Source organism: Danio rerio, chromosome 10, assembly GCF_052040795.2.
Source record: "Danio rerio strain M-AB ecotype USA chromosome 10, GRCz13ab, whole genome shotgun sequence".
In the NCBI taxonomy this organism is placed as follows: domain Eukaryota; kingdom Metazoa; phylum Chordata; class Actinopteri; order Cypriniformes; family Danionidae; genus Danio; species Danio rerio.
The window spans coordinates 31,805,001-31,827,500 of NC_141030.1; the positions used below are offsets into that span (position 1 = coordinate 31,805,001).

At 34.2% G+C, this 22,500-nt stretch overlaps 1 long non-coding RNA gene across 1 annotated transcript in view; it reads right to left on the reverse strand.

The window, feature by feature from the left end:
* Positions 1-5,999: 5,999 nt before the first annotated feature.
* Positions 6,000-22,500, reverse strand: part of LOC141376390 (uncharacterized) — a 38,595-nt gene continuing 22,094 nt past the window's right edge. Inside the window, exons 3-6 of the long non-coding RNA XR_015501294.1 lie at positions 14,826-14,984; positions 14,670-14,753; positions 7,902-8,000; positions 6,000-7,803 (exon numbers count right to left, since the gene is read on the reverse strand). This is a non-coding gene — a long non-coding RNA (uncharacterized LOC141376390). The remainder of the gene's footprint in view (positions 7,804-7,901; positions 8,001-14,669; positions 14,754-14,825; positions 14,985-22,500) is intronic.

The following is a 22,500-nucleotide window of genomic DNA, read 5'->3' on the forward strand; positions in this document are numbered from 1 at the left end:
TAGATGCAGACCCCCATTCACAATTATCACACAAACATACATATGGATTTTAGTGGCAACAAAAATTGTACAATGCATACATATTACAATTTATTAATTTTACCATGACCTATGAGTCAAAAAGGTCAATGTTGATGTCAAAGGTCAAAGTCTCTTATGCTCAAGGCTGGATTTGTTTAATCAAAAACAGCAATGTTCTGAAATAATATTGGCATTTAAAATAATCGATTTCTGTGCTAATATGTTATAAACTTTTATTTATTTATTCCTGTAATAGCAAAAATATTTTCAACTATTATAGCTATATTTAGTCTTTACTGTGACATAATCTTTTATGAATCTTTCTTATGCTGATTAACCAACTTCAGTGGATTATTTACACATGATTACAATAATAATAATAATAATAATATATTCATAAAATACTACAAAAAGGAGAAGCATATTTTATAATATTTTGATTTGTTGCTAATTATTTTTAATTGTTTTATTTACTATTATGTTAATTATTCATTAATTCATCCATTCATTCATTTACCTTTGGCTTAGTCTCCTTAATCATTAGAGGTTGCCACAGCGGAATGGCCCTCCAGCTGCAACCCAGTACTGAAAAACACCCATACAAACTCATTCACACACATACACAACAGCCAATTTACAGTAGTCAACTTTGGAAGTGAATCAAAAATGTTTTTCAAACTTGAAAGAATGGGTTTTGTTAAAGGAAAGGTGATGATCCATTTCAAATGCTGACCACTGTAGTTTATTCAACTCACTTATAGCGCATGCCTTTGGACTGTGAGGGAAACCGAAGCACCCGGAGGATACCCACGCCAACACGGGGAAAACATGCAAACTCCACACAGTAATGACAACTGACCCAGCCGGGACTCGAATCCCGTGACCTTCTTGCTGTTAAGCAACAGTGCTAACCACTGAGCCACCATGCTGTCCGTTTACTATAATATATTATATTATATTATATTATATTATATTATATTATATTATATTATATTATATTATATTATATTATATTATATTATATTATATTATATTATATTATATTATATTATATTATATTATATTATAAGTAGTAATGGAGAAATGGCTACTGGAAATTTAATTTTGCATTACAAAAATATAAGAGTTATTTTTTCATATTTAAATATTTTTTTTCAATTATAATAATATTTTACAAAAATAAAAAAATATATTTTCATAAAATAAAGACAGCTTTGTTGATCGAGCTTTAAACTAATATTCAAAATAAATGTTTTAAAGAAAATCTTCCAAAAAAATGAAGTCTCTCACTTTCCTTCAGCTTATTTTCTGCTTTGTCTGGGATCGGCAGAAAAAAAAAAACAATTCATTTTAACATCCTCATTTGTTCAAATGCTTCAGCAACCTATTATTTAATTGACAGCTCATGACTAGCACTGCACAATACTGGGAAAATATGCAATATTGCCGTTTAGCATTGAGATAGCAATATTTTTTTGCAATATAACATTTACCAGTTGAAAAAAAGCTGTTGTTAGTAGTTTTTGAAAATATATGTAATATACGTAATGACCATACTAAAATATACAAGTAATAATAAATACGTTTTTAAGATATAATAAATGTTCTGACATAAAAATAAAAACATAAATGAATGAATGAGACATAAATGAATAAAAACCTGGCTTTTATTGGCTGTTGTTATTTTCTTCTCTTGTCTCTACTCCCGTCATTAGTATTTATTTTCAGCTCAGTTCTTGTATAGCCAATAGCAGAACAGCATCTACTAAATTCATTCATTCATTTTCTTTCCGGCTTAGTCCCTTTATTAATCGGGGGTCGTCACAGCAGAATGAACTGCCAACTTATCCAGCACGTTTTTTTTTTACGCAGCGGATGCCCTTCCAGCCGCAACCCATCTCTCTCACACACACACACAAACACACACACACACACACACACAAACACACACACACACACACACACACACACACACACACACACACACACACACACACACAACGGACAATTTAGCCTAGCCAATTCACCTGTACAGCATGTCTTTGGACTGTGGGGGAAGAAACCCAAGCGAACGCAGGGAGAAACGCAAACTGAACTGACCCAGCCGAGGCTCGAACCAGTGACCCAGCAACCTTCTTGCTGTGAGGCGACAGCACTGCCTATTGCGCCATTGCGTCACCCATCCACTAAATTATTTTAATTTATTATTAAGTGGTTTGCCACTTGAACAAGACAAAAAAGTTTGAAAGTAATTTATTGCACCTCTCTGTTATATGAATAGTGCAAATACTATTATCACAATAACAATCATTTTTCAATATGCTCTGCAGCACTACTCATGACGGTACTCAAGCATGCTCCAGATCTCAGCTGCATGTGTTTTCTCCATCATCAGGTGTGGATCAGCAGCACTGGAGCAGGACTCTGGGACTCTCGCCTCCTCCAGCACTACAATCAGCCTAATACCCTGTTAGCTCTTCAAGCCCAACCAGAGCACACAGTAAGGGTTCACGGTTATTTTGGTAAGAGCTCCAAACCACTGAATGGGTCATTTAGGGGGTAATTGTGGCCCTGGCTGAGCTCTCGGCTGGATGTCCTTGTTTAGAAACACTGAAGGATTGAACAAGCATCTCTGGCCCTCTCATCTCTGAAAATGCCCAGTGCTGTTTGTGTTTGCAGAGAGGACCTGCTGACCACAGACGGAGACCATAAACCTCCTCTGAACCGTGGAAGATCGTGTCAGTCTAGCTCAATACCTTTTCAGCTGAACTAGTCTTCTGCCTTGTAGCTCAAGAAAAAATATATAGCGCAATCTCACTTACTCAGGCAGGGAGGAACACTTGCAGCGTACACACTGAAGCTAAATTTGGTTGTCAGTTCAGCTTTTAGCGCTTAGTCCTGTACACACATGGTTTAGTAATTTACAGAAGTCACAATTGCTGAACCAACTCCTGAAAAATGCATTAAATAAATACAGAAGCAAACCGAATATATATTTATATATATATATATATATATATATATATATATATATATATATATATATATATATATAGAAGATAATACGAAATCAGTCCACTTAAAAATCCACAGATTTCACCTAAGACACTTAATTTTTATAAATAATAACTATTACTTATTATTTTAAAGGGATATTTCACCCAAAAATGAAAAATGTATCATTATTTACTCACCCTTACTCACTTGTTCCAAATTTGCTTAACTTTCTTTGCTCAGTTTAACACAAAAGAAAATATTTTGAAGAAAGCTGGAAACCTGCAACCATTCTAATCATTTTTATTTGTTTTTCCTTTTATGAAAGTCCACTGGTTTTCAGTTTACTTTAAAAAAATCTTCTTTTAACTTCAACAGAAGAAACTAATAAAGGTTTAGAACCATTTGAGGGTGAGTAAATAGTGAGTAAAATTTCATTTTTGGGTGACCTGTCCCTTTAAGTGAACATGGCAACACTTCAAGGACACGCTCTATAAAGCAGCCTTCCCAACATAAACAAAACACCTCTTTTGTCTGCAATTCAGTTAAAAATTACTGAACATAACATGGGTTTGGTGGTGTAACATTAAATCAGTCAAAGCTGATAACAAGTTTGCTGATCAAAAATTCAGTGTGCAGAAACAAAACTGAGAAACTTGTTTATTGTGTAATTTAATGCAGATCAGAGATCTGTTTATCTCCTGTATATGCTCAAATATAACCATTGAGGTGAGTAAGAAATCACCAGTTGAGCTTTTTTTGTTAACAGGTCTTGCTAAACGAAACTGCAGGTGAGGGTATATACTGTCCATAAAAATATTCCAAATAATACCAAAATATTGATAGAACTGTTAAACTCTCCATTTACTCACACTCAAGTGACTCAAGCTTAAATTTTAGTAATTTATTTCTTCTGTTGAACACAAAAGTAAATATATTTACAGGTATTTAAAAAATTCCAATATTCTTCAGTATATCTTCCTTTGTGTTCAACAGAAGAAAGAAACACAAATAGTTTTGGAACAAGTAGAGGTAAGTAAATATTCATTGTCATTTTTAGCTTTATAAAAATTGCCACTAAGGATAAAATATAAAAATTATCAAGACAAAAGATTAATAATTTGATAGACAGAACAATAAATTTGACGAATGAGCCTCATGTTATTGACCCTAACACTTTTAGTTACAAATATACACTCACCGGGCATAACGGTGGGGCAGTGTGTAGCACGATCGCCTCACAACATGAAGGTCGCTCGTTCGAGCCCTGGCTGGGTCAGTTGGCGTGGGTTACCTCTGGGTGCTCCTGTATGTGAGTGAATGTGAGAGTGTATGTGTGTTTCCCAGAGTTGGGTTGCAGCTGGAAGGGCATTCACGGGGTAAAACATGCTGGATAAGTTGGTGGTTCATTCTGCTGTGGGGACCCCTGATTAATCAAGGGACTAAGCTGGAAAAAAATGAATGAATGAATAAACACTCACCAGCCACTTTATTACTGCTCGTTAACGCAAATTTCTAGTCAGCCAATCAGCAACTCAATGCATTTAGGCATGCAGACATGGTCAACATGATCTGCTGCAGTTTAAACTGTGTATCAGAATGAGGAAGAAAGGTGATTTAAGTGACTTTGACTGAGTATTTCAGAAACTGCTGATCTACTGGGATTTTCCCGTACAACCATCTCTAAGGTTTACAGAGAAAAGTAAAAAAAAGAGAAAATACGCTCATTACAACTGAGGTATACAGAAGAGCATCCCTAAATATACAACACGTCCAAACTTGAGGTGGATGGGCTACAGCAGCAGAAGACCACTGGTTGCCACTCTTGTCAGCTAAGAGCAGGAAACTGAGGCTACAATTCGCACAGGTTCACCAAAATTGTACAATAGAAGATTGGAAAAATGTTGCCAGGTCTAATAAGTCTCAAATTCTGCTGCGACATTCGGATGGTAGGGTCAGAATTTGGCAACAACATGAAAGCTTGGATCCATCCTGCCTTGTATCAACGGTTCAGGCTGGTGGTGGTGGTGTAATGATCTGGGGTATATTTTCTTGCCACACTTTGGGCCCATTAGTACAAATTCGTACAAGTAACACAACATGCATAAGCAGCCGACAAATCTGCAGCAACTGCATGATGCGATCATGTCAAAATGGACCAAAATCTCTGAAGAATATTTCCAGTACCTTGTTGAATTTATGCCCTGAATGATTAAAGCAGTTCTGATGGCAAAAGTGGGTCAAACCCAGTAGCAAGGTGTACCTAATAAAGTGGCCGGTGAGTGTTCATGCACAGCATAATACATCAGGTTTGTTTGACACATTTTACCACATTCTGCAGATTTCATCCTCAAATCAGCTCAGGAAGTCTCTGCAGATTCCATCTTGACCCGTCACTTAGCACGAGGAGCCAGTGTTTGTGCTTGTGCTTATCCACGGCACACAGTTTAAGGCCAAATCTAGAAAGCACTGTTGAACACACAGGAGATTAGCAGGAATGTTCGCGCAACACAAATGCAGACATGACAGATGCTTTTGTTGTACACCTGATGTTCTGCAGGGCTGCTGTCTTTCCCGGCGACACAAGCGAACATCCCTGCCGCTAAATAATCTGACACACTTTCCCTCTCCCTGCAGTCGACTGTTAGAAACCACATCTCTCTCTCTCTCTCTCTCTCTCTCTCTCTCTCTCCTCCGGCAGATGGATGAAAAGCGGCGGCATCACGGCTTCTTTTAGTTAAGCTGCAGAAACAGCGTGAGATTAATAAATTCAATATGAATAGAGAGTTAATGAAAGGCTGCGCTGTGTTTTCTGCTGGTGAAAAGCAGGAGTCAGCAGAAACAGCTCTGGATGGCAGACAGACTTTGACCTGCATGGCGGCTCACTCTGTCATTCCTCCTACCAATAAACACATCAACACTTAGAAAAAGACACAATATGTCTACCAAAATTGAATTATTGTGATGAAAGGGGCAATCAGCTGAGGATGAATTTACAAAATAAAGTTTATTTATTGCATTAAAAGAGGAATGCCTTTTAAGTCCTGTCAAATTAAGGAAAATATTGCTGAAGTAAACAAGAATAATAAAAATATATATCAGTGCATGAATAACTAAGTATATCAAACAAATAAATCAATAATTACATTGAGTTGTGCTGACCAGTGTTGAGGATATGCAATACAAGTAACGCGAGTTACGTAACGAGTAAAGTAACGCATTACTTTTACAAGTCACATTGAATCCTACACACAATGAGAGAATGTGTTCATTATTTTGAACGCTTCGAAGTAAATGAAAAGGGGATTGCTGTCTCACTGGACAATGATTTTAATTAAGACAAATATTACAGAAGTAGCAAACACATTGCTTTAAACTTTCAATAGCCTGCATATATGGCAAATAGAGCTCTGGGATGAGAAAGTTCTCAGATAACATCCAAAATTTAAATTTTTTGTGTTTTTTAAAGGTAAATAAATGTGTAGGTTATTAATTGCAAGGCTCCTATATTAAATAAAGAGAAAGTTCTGAAAGAGATTAAGCTTAACCAAGAAAGCAATATTGTAATGCATTACTTTTAAAAGTAACTTTCCCCAACACTGGTGCAGACCAATGCATGAAGATGATCAAAAGTGACAGTAAAGAAATTTTCAAAAAAGATGAATATTTCAAATAAATGCAGTGCTCAGCATAAATAAGTACATCTCACAGATTTCTCTTTAAATTCATGTTTTATATAGCGAGCTTTACCATAATTGGTGCATATAGATTAGTCAATACCAAATCTAAAACTGGAACATATCTAACAAAAACAATTAACATCATACCAAAAATTAGTACACCCAAATTAATATGTAACTGAAAAATATTAAATAAAATTTGAATAAACTGGAAAAATCTACAGAAACATAAAAATATATATATACATTTTGGTATAAATACTGCTAAATATTTTTCTAAATTACACAGTATTTAATTGTATTTAATTACAATTTAAAGTAAAGATATTCAATACTGTAACTACATAAAACAAGATAAATGGTGCTGTAAATGTAAATACAGTATTTTTGCTGTAATTAATTTACAGTAAGTTACCGGTAAACAGCTGCTAGTAAGTTATTGTAGATTGTCCAGGAAATTGTTAACAATGTATATTTTTTGCAATAACTTATTTGCATTTAAATGTATTATCTTTCTATTCCTAAATATATTAAATACTCAAACACTTATTTGGCATTACTTTATTTTGATGGTCACTTTCGCACATTTCTTTGACTATAAGTTACATTGCATCCACATCCCAACTAATTCTCATTAGAGTATTAGTAGACTGTCTGCTTAATATCTGCTGACACAGCTCCACCAGCAGACCTTCAGCTGACTATAAGAAACTTTGCAAGTACACTCTTCAGACTGACCTTAACCCTAACCTAAACCTTACAGTCTACTACAACTCTAATGAATTGTAATGAATCTAATAATAGTTTCAATGCAACTTATATCAACAAAATGTCTTAAAGGGATCATCAAAATGAAGCGATACCCACTTATTTTAATTTACTGTATATAACTTTATAAAAAAATGTTGTCAAAATGCAACAAATTATGATGTTATTGGCTGTATTTACTGAGAAATTGCTAAAAATCAATAATTGTTTCATGCTGAGCACTATATGATCAAAGATACAAAATATCATACACTGCAAAATATGCTGGACTCAATTTGTAATTGCATGTGTTGTAAACTGCAGCACGTTAACCTTTCTCAGCCGCCATATATATTGCAGCCTTGGAAAAAATAATAGACAAAAACATGAATTAAAAACTTTTGACATACATACTGACAAACACATGTAAGGTTAATACTTATATTAAAAAGCTGTCACCTTTTACATGCTCCTGCGAGCTCCATCAACAGATGCTCAGGTAGGGGATCGAGCCCCTAAAGACTAAAATCCTCGCATTGCCCCCGCGTTCAGTCAAATCTGTAACACACATGACAAACACAATATAAAGATAAGCCGCAGAAAGATGTCAAGTAAAACATATTAAAATAGCACAAGCTCAAATTTAGAGTTTTTTTGTTGACGTTTTGACAACTGACTCTCTGGGGGGGCCGTGTATACAGATCCGCATCAAGCGCTCTCTGATATCCAGAAATAACAGTGTGTGAGCATCACCTCAGCAAGCCTGCAGACGTCCAAACATGCTGAGACGTCCACAATCCGCTCGTCTCACAGGACAGAATCAATGACAAATGAAAAGCGTGGGTCTCTCTTAAATCAAAGGCTGCTCACAGTGCACTTTTCACCTTGGGTTATGGGTACAGGGGCGCTGCCAATTATACATGAGACAGTGGGCAGAGGTGTCCTTGCCAAGTTCTCCATAAGGACAGGAGAAAAACATTGAGGACTGGGCCACAGGTTAGGACATGAGCTGGATTATGACATGAGAGACATGCTGAATGATTGTGAAGATGGTTTTATTTGGCAGTATAGTGGGATACGTATTGTATATTGTAATTTTAATGGTAAAATACAATATGACTGTACACATTTAACACCCTGCCGAAAAGTGAAAATTTCTAGTAAATTGAAACTGTGTCAGTCCAGTTTTCAGAGTTGAAGTTCAGCTCAGTGTGGTTTCATTTTTACTGCTGAAAGTCCAAACATTAAAGAGCAAATCCATGTGCAGCTCCACAAGTCCCAAACCAAGCATTCCAGTGACGACAGTGGCGAGGAACAATTAATGAAAGTGAAGGAAAAAAAACCTTGAGAGAAACCAGGCTCAGATGGCCATGACCATTTCTCCTCTGGCCAAACTTCTTGTGCAGAGCTGCAGTCTAGGCGCCGGAGGCTGGAGAACACTGGACGTCCATCGTGGAGAAGCTGCAGGTGTGAATAGGTCAGCGGTGGGTGTGATAAGGCAGGCCCATGGGATTAATGCGGAGATTCGTCTGTCACTGGGTCTTTTGGGACTCAGTTTCATGCTCTCCATTCCTCCATGACTGCCACAGCATCTGCTCAGGATACGGCCTGGTCCAGGATTATGGATAACTCTAGAAGTGCTCTGTGGTTGGCATCATCTCATTAACATCCCTTTATTGTAATTTTTAATGGTAAAATGTATGAACTGGAAACCCCAACATCCCGCTAAATATACTTTACAGGACAGCGGAAGCACCTAACATCCTTCTAAAAACTATTGGATCTTTTTAAGGTAAAATACATGAAGAAAATGACTGGAAACATTCAAGTATTCAAAATTATTGTAAATTTAAAGGTACAAAACAGGATGAATAAGACTGGAAATGTCTTACACAAAAAACAAGTTATTTTAATGGTAAAATCTATCCTCAAAATGAGTAGAAAAATATAACAACCTGCTAAATAACGTCGTTTTTATAAAATAAACTGGAAGTACCTAACATCTACCTAAGAATATAGTAATTTTATTGTTAAAATACATGCTGAATACAATTGGAAACAAATAATCCATTAAAATGCTTCTGTAATTTCAATGTTAAAAATGCATGCTGATTATGATAAAAACACATAACTCTTAAAATTATAGTAATTTTCATGGTAAAGTCTATGCTGAAAATGACTGAAAATGATGGATATTTAATTATAAAATACTGTTTGAAACACCAAACATCATGCTAAAAATATTGTTAAATTAAAAGCATACAACTGGAAACATTCAACATACTGCTAAAGAAATATTGTATATTTGGTTAATAGACATGTGTAACTTGAAAAAAATCAACATCCTGCAAAAAATATAGCAGATCTAATACAAAAACAAATGGTTTATATGACTGGAAACATCAAAAATCACACAAAAATGCTACTTTCTGTATTCAACTGGAAAAATCAAACATCCTACAAAATACTGTAATTAAAATAGTCATTTTTGGAGGATGAATAAGTCACTGTAATTATCTTATTTGATCTATTTAAATTACTATTTAATTTTTTTTTTTTAATTTATGTTAGTTTCAATGGTAAAATGCATGCTCATTATGACCGTAAAACACCCAATATCCCCCAAAAAAGGCTTAGTCCCTTTATTTATCAGGGGTCACCACATCGGAATGAACTGCCAACTTATCCAGCATATGTTTAACACAGTGGATGCCCTTCCAGCCGCAACCCAGTTCTAGGAAACACATTCACATACATACAACACGGCCAATTAAAAAAACTGAAGCACCCGGCGGAAACCAACGGCAAGTTGGTAACATGAGGGGAACATGCAAACTCCACAAAGAAAAGGGGCTTGAATCAGTGACCATCTTGCTGTGAGGCAACAGTGCTAAGCACTGAGCCACTGTGCCACCCTTAAAATCATATTTTTAATGTTAAAAACATTGCTAAAAATGACCCAACATTCCTCTTAAAATTATTGCAATTTTAATTGTAAAATCTATGCTAAATATGACCGGAAACACCCAACATCACCCTAAACAATACTATCATTTTAATAAAAAATTGAAACAGTTAACAACCTGCTAAAAACTGTAATGAAAACTGTAAAACAGTCGACATCTTGCTAAAAGTATTGTAATGTTGCATTAGAACACTACAAATCAGACTGCAAGCACATCATATTACAGACTGTAAAATCGCACAACCAAGAGTACATTGCATTACACTATATATTTCCGACAATTTTTATAAAGTTGTACACGGAGCATGTGTTGTTGTGTGTGACAGACAGACTCTTATCAGGCAGTCCAGTACACACAAAATATCAGCGAAACACTTCTTGTGCTCCAGGCTGCAGGACAGAGCGAAGCTGCAATAGCAAACAGCACGATGCAACGGCTGTTAACACAAAGAGCTATAAAGAGCGACAAGTGTGTGATAAACATTGATGATAAACTGTAATATTCTCAGTGGAGGATGTGGAAGAGATGCGCTATCTTATGTGTTTGTGTGTGTATGTGTGTGCGCGTGTGTGTGTGCGCATGTAAAATTGAAAACGGTTGGAATCAATATGGGTATTATAACATTAGGCATGGAGAGATATACCATAAACTGTTTCAACATGCACCCTGGCAAAGCAATTTACACAGCTGCTCAGTGCTTATGAATAATGCATGCTCATATCAGCGCTGCAGCATAGCACTCTACTGTAAGCTGCTTTAATAACTGGATGAGTAAAGTCACCTTTGATACTAATATACATACCTACTTGATAAATATATAGTATAAGTGTGTGTCTTATCTATATGTATCTTTATGGCGTTGTTTGACTGATTTTACTGTCTTTTTCTATGTATTTTATTGACTTTACCTGCTAGTGTAATATAATATAATATAATATAATATAATATAATATAATATAATATAATATAATATAATATAATATAATATAATATAATATAATATAATATAATATAATATAATATATTATAATAAAATATTAAAATACAGAAGCAGCTAACTATGTCTGAATAATTTTAATAGTAATTTTAATAGTAAAATTTATGCTGAATGTAGCTGGAAACACCCAATGTCCTGTCAAATAATACTATTTTCTTTTTTAATGTAGAAAATAAATACTGGAAGCATCTAACATCATCCTAATTGATGTTATTTGTATGTGGTAAAATCCATGCTAAAACATAAAAAAATAAAATAAAATAAAATAAAATAAAATAAAATAAAATAAAATAAAATAAAACAAAATAAAATAAAATAAAATAAAATATTCAAAGCAGATGAACGTCAATTTGTATTTTAAAAAACTGTCACTTTAAAATGCAATCAGGACTTGTATCTTTGTTTGATAGCTCCTTCAAATGAAAGTCCTCACAAAACACAAAATGTGCATCCTTGTGCTTGGTAAAAGCAGTGAATCAGATTTATTATGTGATAATCAGTGTTTTTAAGTGCAGTCCCAACAGTCAAGATTTTGGAAAAGTTCCTCTCCTAAACATGGAGCCACTGCAAATATATCCACAAGATCAAACCATTAACATGGTGGCTCTGGTGATTTCAATCTTACAGACTGATTAAAAATCTAAATATTGCTTAAGGGCTCGTGCACTCACACATTCCAGCATGAAAAGAAGCTCAGAGAAACAGAAACACACTTAAGCCAGATTTCAGCAATGGCCAGCATACTGTAGTCACACACAGGCTGCAGCACTAATAACCTCTAAGCAAACAAGATTTCATCTTCTCAGCTGTTTTTTTTTTAAACAGCTTGATGGTACACAGGGGGGTTTTGTATGGTGGAACTGCTTGCAATATATTTTTTTTCGTGCAGACAGGACATTGTTTTCTTAAAATTATACTAAGATTTCAGAGTAATTTCTAACTGTAAAATATGGTACAGCATGTTTCCCATTATAAAAACATATAACACTGTATAGTCTGTATATTGAGATTTTGTAACTGTATTGGGATGCCCATAGGAGTTTTCTTTGGGTGTTTAGAGTGCAGGTCTGACTGAAGAATTGAATTGTTCATTACAAGAAATCTCAATTCTTAAAATGAATAAAAATGGCTTGCCATAGCAGGTGCACTGTTGAACTTTGAAGGGCTTATTGAAAAAACGTTTTGCACTTTCACACCTTTTTTTGCACTGTTGCACATTTTGTGGCCTCTGATGATGCATCATTAAAACTTTTTGAGCTGTTTTATACCCTTGCATAACTGTGTGTGTATTTTTATCCCTGCATGTTTCTCATTATATTAATGCAGGCTAAGTCATTTTCTTTGGATAAAATAAAATAAAATAAAATAAAATAAAATAAAATAAAATAAAATAAAATAAAATAAAATAAAATAAAATAAAATAAAATAAAATAAAATAAAATAAAATAAAATAAAATAAAGGGCAACATGGTGGCTCAGTGGTTAGTACTGTCGCCTCACAACAAGAAGGTCGTTAGTTTGAGTTCCAGCTGGGTCAATTGGCATTTCTGTGTGGAGTTTGCATGATCTCCCCATGTCCGCGTGGGTTTCCTCTGGGTGCTCCAATTTCCCCCACAGTCCAAAGACATGCAGTATAGGTGAAACGAATGAAACTAAATTGTCCGTAGTGTTTGTGTGTGAAATAGTGTGTATGGATGCTTCCCAGTATTGGGTTGCAGCTGGAAGTGCTGTTGCTGTGTAAAACATATACTGGATAAGTTGGCGGTTATTCTGTGGTGGCGACCCTGATGAATAAATGGACTAAGCTGAAGGAAGGAAAATTGAAATAAAATAAAATAAAACTGTAGGAAATGCACATTAAAATGTTGTACCCTGCATAACACATCATTATATCAATGCAGGCAATATCATTTTTTCATAATTGTTCTGCACATTTATCTCTGCATATTGCTCATACTGAATATTATCTCTGCATAATAATGCAGGCTAAGTCATTTGCCTTTTGAATAAAAATAAAAATAATAAATAATTAAGTAAATAAATAAATCAAATTAAATTAAACTGTAAAAAATTCCACTTTAAATATTTGATCCATGGGCAGATTTTATCCCAGCATTTTTCTCATAATATAAATCCAGGCTAGGTCATTCTTCTTTGTATTAATAAAATAATAATAATAATAATAATAAAATAAATAAATTAATTTAATTAAACCGTAAAAATTACACTTAATTTTTTTGTTCCCTGCTGTCACAATCATCAGATATATATATAGTCCAAACAGATCGCTGGAAAACTACAAATCCACCAGCAAAAGAACTACAAATCCTGTCATACACCACACACTCACACCTGTTCCTGTTTTTAGTACACACACACACACACACACACACACACACACACACACACACACACACACACACACACACACACACACACACACACACACACACACACACACACACACACACACACACCCGGAGGATTGTTTTGAACTGATTACATGGACTTTAAAAGCAGCACAGACACACATACACCAGTCGCTGAGTCTTGTTTTACTGTTTGTGACATAAGACGTGTTTCCTTTACCTTGCCATGTTTGACCCCTGCTTTGTTCTGTTTGTTTACGTTGTTTGCGCCGGTACTGACCGTTCGTCTGTGATTGACCACTCTTCAGGATTTGCCTGTTTGTTACCATTTACCCCTAATTGTGTGACTGCCTGCCTGACCATTCTCTGTGTAATAAACCCTGCATTTGGATCCGCAACTCCGTTGTCAAGCGGCATTACATAACTCATAAATGTGGGCAGATTTTTATCCCTGCATTTTTCTCATATCAATGCAGGCTAGGTCATTTTTCTTTAGATTAAATCAAATAAAACTGTAGAAATTACATTGTAAAATTGTTTAGTTAATTAATATTGTGCAATTTAATATGCGATATATAATGCATAAATAAATAACAACTAAATAAGTAGAATGATAAAAAATAAAAAATGATTAATTTCTAATTCATTTAAAATTGAATTCAACAGTACAGATTGTGGGGCGTCATGGTGGCGCAGTGGGTAGCACAATCGCCTCACAGCAAGAAGGTCGCTGGTTCGAGCCTCTGCTGGGTCCCTTGGCATTTCTGTGTGAAGTTTGCATATTCTCCCTGTGTTCGCGTGGGTTTCTTCTGGGTGCTCTGGTCTCTCCTACAAGTAAGGGTGAGCTAAATTGCCCATAGTGCATGTGTGTGAATGAGAGTGTATGGGTGTTTACCAGTGATTGGTTGCAGCTGGATGGGCATCCAATGCATGAACCATATGCTTGATAAGTTGGCGGTTCATTCCACTGTGGTGACCCCTGATTAATAAAAAGACTAAGTCAAAAAGAAAATGAATATATGAATGAATGTACAAAATGTATTCCAATTACCTGTCAGTCACCATGCATTAAAAAAAGCAGCAAAGTCACTTTTCTCCACCTTCAGATTTTTCTGTTGTGATCCCCTCTTCTTCCCCTTCCTGATGTCCCATTACCAGCTACAGGAAGCCGGCTTAGTGCTAGATGTCTGAGTGAGTTTTGCCAGGCTTTCTATGGGAGAAATACATAATTAATGAAGAGTGAGCTATTTCTCTGAACACACAGGGAATCGCTCCTTTCAACTCCGTCTCAGACCCCCAGCGGGCAACGTCTGCGGCTCCTCACGACACACACACAAACATACACGAACTCGACCCCCCGGTGCCCTCGGCCCCTCGTCTCACACTCAACAGACACAAAGGAAAAAGTCTCTCCCTTTCAATATCTTCCTTTCTTTCGGTCTCTGCCTGTCTTTCTTTCTATTTCACCCGTATTTCTTCTCCTGTCGAACCCTAAAGTCTCGAGTCTCTCCTGTGCGCTGTGGCGTCATGCTGGGGTGAAATTAATTTGCAGGCACCACTTTCTTTATTTATTTTCTTTTGTTGCTTTTCAACTTCTTGATAAGTCCGTAGCTTTGGTTTCATGGTAGACTTGCAGTTGTGTTTGGCAGACAGTGATCTTATCCTGCAGTCAAATATTGTAAGTACACGCTCCCAGTGGGACTCGGTGCCGGGAGACAGCGAGAGAGAGAGAGAGAGAGAGAGAGAGAGAGAGAGAGAGAGAGAGAGAGAGAGAGAGAGAGAGAGAGAGAGAGAAAACTGTGAACTAGAGGAGAACTCAGAAACCTGTTATTTTGCTGGGAGAGCGACTGTGGAAGAATGGCAACTAGTAGCAGGGCATGTGCTAGAAATTCACACCAGGCCTTTTATGTGTATGAAACATCTCTGCATCTGGCAGATAATCATTTTAATGTTTTAACATGTTCCTAGCATGGTTGACACATTGCTAACATGTTTCTTTCGTAGTTAATACACTGATAAGCCTGGTGCTAACATGTTATAATATTATTTAGCATGTTTATATCATTTTCTAGCATGAATTAGCATATATTAGCATGTTACTAATATTTAACACATAGCTCACTTTTTTTTCTTGAAGAACAGATTTAATGAATAAAATGACAATGGTAAAGAAATAACATGAAGTATTAGTTTGTACACTGAAAACCCTAATAAGTTGACTGAACTAAATTAATTGAGTAAACTCGTTGCCTCAGTTTAATTGAGTAATGGAGTCTCCCAAAGCTTGCATATTTAAGTTTATTTAACTTGCCGGTTTTGTAGACTTTACTTAAACTGTTCAGTTCACCAAACTGAGAACTTAAGTAGATTGTACTAAAATTGTTCAGTTCACCAAACTTAGTACTAAGTTTTTTTAAAGAATTTAATTATAAAATAAAAAAAATAGAGACAATAATTGTTTTAAGAAAAAACATATAACCCAGAGCATTAGTTTGCATGTTTTTAGCGTAATAAGCAAAACATGTTTCTAGTTGTATTAACACATTGCCAACATTTTTTAGCTTCTTGATAGCATAAATTATTACACTGCTAAGATGTTAGCACCTTTCTGGTAGGTTGCTAGCATGTTTTTAGAATGTAAAACATGTCACTACATGTTGCTAAGATGGATTAACATGATGCTAGCATTTTTCAACAATGGGTAGCATGTTGCTAACATCAATTAACATGTTTCAAGCATGTTTTAACACACCGAGTTTTAGCATTTTTATAACATTAATTGGCATGTCATTACCATATTTCTTGCTTGTTTTGCTATATGGCGAACATATATTAACATCTTGCTAGCATGATTGACTATTTTGGTTGCTTGTTCTATTTCTAAATTATTATCATTAACATTGCTAACATGTTTTTAGGCTACCATGTTTAACATATGGCTAGCATCATTTAACCTTTTAAAGAGAAAACAAACTAAACGAGGAAAAACTAAATTGATGAAGTAGGTTCTGGCAAATCAATTTCTTCAATATATTATATTAATATAATTATATTGCTAATATGTTTTTATAATGTAAAACATATCACTACATGTTGATGGATTAACACAATGCTAGCATTTTTAAACACACATATAATGTTTTAGCAATTTTCTAATATTAATTTGAATGTTATTACCATATTTCTAGCTTGTTTTACCATATGGCTAGCATGATTTACTATTTTGCTAGAATGTTTCTGACATTATATATTATTAAAATTAATTTGTATATTGCTAACATATTTTTTGCTATGTTTAAACTATGGCTAGCATAATTTAACTTTTTCAAGAAAACAAACTAAATAAACTTTTAAATTGCTAAACTAGCTTCTTCTGGCTAATCATTTTTTTTTTGTTGTAATATGTTGTAATATGTTTTAATATAAAATATAGCACCAATTAGCATGTTGATAGCATGAATTATCATATTGCAAAGATGTATCAATCATGTTTCTGGTTTGTTGCTAGCATGTTTCTAGAAAATGAAACATGTTACTACATGTTGCTAAGATGGATCAACATGATGCTAGTGTTTTTCTACAATGTGTAGCATGTTGCTAACATTAATAAACATGTTTAAAGCATGTTTTATGCACATATAATGTGATAATGTGTAATATGGTATAACATGGCATAGCATGTTTATAATGCTAATTATCATTTTTAATCTATGTTGTCAACAAGAATTATCATGTTTCTAGCATGTTTATCACATTGCAAACGTAAATTGGCATGTTGCTAGCATGATTCTAGCATGCAACTTTCTGCTAACAAGAATTTGCACTGCTAGAAAGTTTAATCTAACATATTTAATATTTTGCTAGCATTAAATTGAATGTTTCTAGCATTTTTAACACTACGTTAGCACAAAATTGTAAGTTGTGAACATGTTATTAGCATGTTTAACCTTTTTCTTGTATATTTCCCCACGACTGCATATTTCATAGTACTAGATAGAATTTACCTTGCACTCAAAAGAGATCAGTGCCGAAACAGAAAGAAAAGAACACAAAGGGATTGAGAAAAGCTTTCATAAGATAAAAAATGAAAAACACCAAAAAAATCCAGCCAGGCATTCATTAAAAAACCCTGCACCAGCTTCTTCCTGCTAATCACTTTTTTTTAGCGCAGGAATGTTATATTACTGTGAAAGTGACTCTGCAAAAAACAACAACTAGGAGCTGAAAATATGCTATAAATTCACTTCTTTTATGGAGCACAATACATTCCTGCATCCGACAGTAAGAGTAAAAGCCGTTTACCAGGAACTGAATCACTCCTAAAAGAACATAAAGGCATCTGAACTGTGCAGACAGTGAAATGACAAGAAACAAATGGGACGCAGTGCTGCTCTTGTGCCGCTCGTAAATAAAGCATCCAGCAGGCTAAATCTATACTGTATATGCTGAGATTGCTTCTGTCACTTACACTGGAAAAATGCAGGGCAAATGTGGGTTGATGGAGGAACCAGTGGATCTCTTATTTTATACTTATGTCCAAAGGGGAAACATCAGCAAGAGGCAGCTTTTAAAGGGAGCATAAGTATATCCCCTGAGCATCTCCTAAATCAGAGAGTTTCAGTCTTTTAGATACCACAGAGAACCAAATATGATCATCCTTGTGCAAGGAACTCCAATCCTAAAATGTAAAATATGTACAAAATTACGTTTTTGTATAAAGAAAAATAATATTATTAATTGATTAAATACTATAATGTTTGGAAATTATATTACTACATTGTTTCCGAATGAATGAATGCATTTACACATTCATTTACATGTTCATTTTAATGTAATTAAATATTTTTTTATGTATATGTTAACATTTCAGATTATTTCACATTTAATCACATTTGTTTTTATACTAATGAGTCATATTTATTTTATGAATATTCATTTTTTGATTTTCTTTAATTTAAAATAGATTTTTGCAACATATTAAAAAATGTAGCCCAATATACATTTCTGAAGATCGCAAATTATGTAGCCAGAAGTACGCTCTACAGAAATGGATAAAGCAGTACGTTTTCAGAATGAGCCTGGGTTGTTTTTTTTTTTTTATTGTATTAATTTAATGAAAAATAGCAAATAACTTTTAAATTAAATATACTGTAATTGCATTGACATATTATATTTATTTACATTAATTAGGCAAATTTAAATATAACCATTGCCATTATTAATCTAATGATAATGTTTTGATAATATCTTCTAAATGACCTAAATCCCAGGTCTATTATTGTAATAAATGTATTTAAATTTGAACAATAAATTGATTATAAATTAATTATATTCATTTTTATTATTAATTTAGTTCAATTTAAATAGGGCTGGACCGATAAACGATATCTTACTAAATCGCAATAAAATGTATGTTGATAACGATGATAGGCTATGGACATTTTTACTCAATATTGATCTTTAGTATTCTTAAATATTCTTAAAGATCTTTCGATACTGAAGAGCCAATCACACAGCAGACATATGCATTAACAGGAATCTCTAGTTGTGTTGATAATAGAGATATGCTACGTCACCCAGTATTGTTTAGCGAGCTTAATTCACTTTCTCACTAGCAGTATGGTATTTGCTGTTAAACTGTTGTTTATTTTAATTACTATTTTTACCATTTTTAATTAGGTAAAACATTTATTTTAAAATATTTCTGTAATTCTTTATTTTTTTTAAATGCAATAAGTTTGTTTGTGTACTGTATTTATATTGTATATCATAAAAATATTACAGAAAAACAGAAAAGTATAAACTGTTTTTGTTAATAAACAATACTTTAAAATTTTATTTAATTAAGCATCTAATCATTGTGGCTTCAGTCATTGTTGGGGTACTCTTTTACAGCTGGAAGCATTAACAACTTATATCAAACTAAAACCGTTCCATTATTAATGTAAAGATCATACATAATGTTTTCTAAATGACCTAAATAAACACAGGCTATTATTAGAATACATTTATTTAAATTTGAACAAACGATTTAAATATTAAATAACAATTTTGCATATGCCAATGAACAAATCGTATTTTATTTATAAACATAATAAAATGATCATATTTTTAATAGAATTTTATATGATATAATTTATTATTATTATTATTATTATTATTATTGCTATTAGAAAAACAAATAGGGAGTAGGTGTATGATAAATGTCAACTTCTGCTGAAAAACAGCATCGATTATTTACTTATTTATTTATTGGCATAACGCATTTCTTAATTGCTATATCACAGGAGTGTATTGAGAGCATCACTCCCAAAAGTGTTTACCCCAGTTTGCTGAGCTCATTTTCCATTACAGTCCTGTCCAGCACAAGGAGTAAAACATGTACTATTTAATGACTGTCAAGACACCACAACATAAAGCATTCTCATCCATGGGAATGATCCTGTTTGATGCAGCTGTTAAAATAAACCTGCGCTGGAATATCGATCCATGTAAATCACTGTACACTTGCTCAAGCAGCTCTCTAAAGACACAATTACTCACAACCTGCTGTTCGAGTGCGTTTGAGAAAGCATTTTAAACAAGTGCACAACATACACTCATGGTCATAATAATTGGCGCCCTTGGTAAATGTGAGCAAAGAAGGCTGTGAAAGTAAACATCGTTTATCCTTTTTATCTTTTGTTCAAAAAGGTCACAAAAATCTAACCTTTCACTGAAATAAAACACTGGAGAATAAAGAGGAAATCTTATTTTGCAAATAAATATTGGTAAAAATGATTGGCACCCTTTTTATTTAGTACTTTTTGCAACTCCATTTGCCCAGATAACAGCTCTAAATCCCATAATCCCCGATGAAGTTGGAGGAAACCTGGAAAGAGATTAGAGAGCAGTTTTCTATACAGAATCTCTGATCCATGTTGGTGCTCTTTCCTCTTCAGTTCATCATAGAAGAAACTTACATTTGTGTTCAGTGACCCATTTTTTGCATCGATTCTGGTGTTTGTTTTGGATTATTATCATTATGGAGGATCCATCTAAGGCTCGTTAAGAGGTTTCTAGCACAGCCAGTCAGGTTTTAATCTGTTGCTATTGACAGAATTCATGATGCTGTGTCTAAACAACTGTCCATGACCTCTGGCTGAAAAATAGGCCTGCGACATTAAAGGGTTAGTTCATGCAAAAGTGAAAACTAATAATTATTCACTCTCACAATGTTTCTATACTCAAAGACCTTCGTTCATCTTGAAACCTCAAATTATGTTATTTTAGATGAAATCTGAGAGCTCTCTCAGCCTTCATTGACAGAGATCCAGAAATGTGCAAAGTCTGGAAAGGAACCAAAACGTTCCATGTTAATTCAGTGGTTCAAGTGTAATCATACGAAGCTCCAAAAACATTTTTATGCACCAACACAAAAACCTGCCTTTCCTGCCTTTGTAATCTGTTCTGTTACAGGTCACACCGCATTCACACTGTGGTTGTGTGGATTCATCGGAGCCGCTTCAGTGGGGTTGCTCACTCGCGTCAGCCAATCAGCACGCAAACACGGGGAAAACATGCAAACACAGAAATGCCAACTGACCCAGCCGGGGCTCAAACTAGTGACCTTCTTGCTGTGAGGCGAACGTGCTACCCACTGCGCCACTATGCAGCCCTTCATTTTAAAGTCTTTTAGTTTTATTTGTAGTTATCCAAAGTTAAATAAAAGAACCATTTTTCATGAGTTACATTTATAGTTGATTGAGAGTCAAAGCAAAAAACTGCATTTTTGCTAATTAAGCTGCCAACACCTAAAGCATGGGTGCTTCTGCAATTAAGGTGGTTATCTCAAAACAAAATTAAAACAAAGTTAAAGTTAAAACAAAATTACATGAACATCTTCTAAATCTTCAAACTAAAGTAAAGATTAAACTCTAATAAGTCTTTCTATTAGTTTAAACACCTGACACTGCTTTTATTGTCAACATTTCCTTCTTCTATTTCAATCCCATTAAAAGCATACAGGGAACTACAAATCCTCTAACCAGGTAAATGGACCAACACAATTTCTATATGTTTTCCCAACTTAAGTTAACTTAATGGTTTACAATTTTAAGTCGACAGAACATAAAACAGATAAATTAGTTAAAGAAATAACAAGAATTGTGTTGTTTCAGCTCATTTTAAACATGTAGTTTGAACAAGCAGCAGTAATCATTTAGGGGTGCCCCAAGGGATGGCCAGGGGTGGCTACGACCACCCTTGTGTATACTCTGACCACCCCCGTGGGCACCCAATATGATTTAGTTGTTGATATTATTATTTTAAATTTACCTACTTAAATTCACATTATTTCTATAAATAAATACATTTATAAATAAACTGCAGCCACTAAATTATTGTGGATTGATCAGCGCCACCGACGTAGTTGATTCCCTAAGATTGCACACTTTTTATTAAGAAATTATAATATTTTAAATGAAAAAGTTGAGTTTTATCTGATTAAAAACCACATATGAAAATAATAATTAAAAAATTGATGCATTTTGAAATCAGCTTTTCAGAATCGAGTTTATTTAGCAACTCCATTATTTTACTTGTTGATTTAAAAAGAGCCAAAAATCTCAATGATTTTGTGGGTGTATTTTGCAAAAAGGTACAAGAACAGAAGAATATGTATTAATATATTGTGGTTCAAAAAGGAGCATATATAAAAGGAGCTATAAAGGATAGTATTAGGGTCT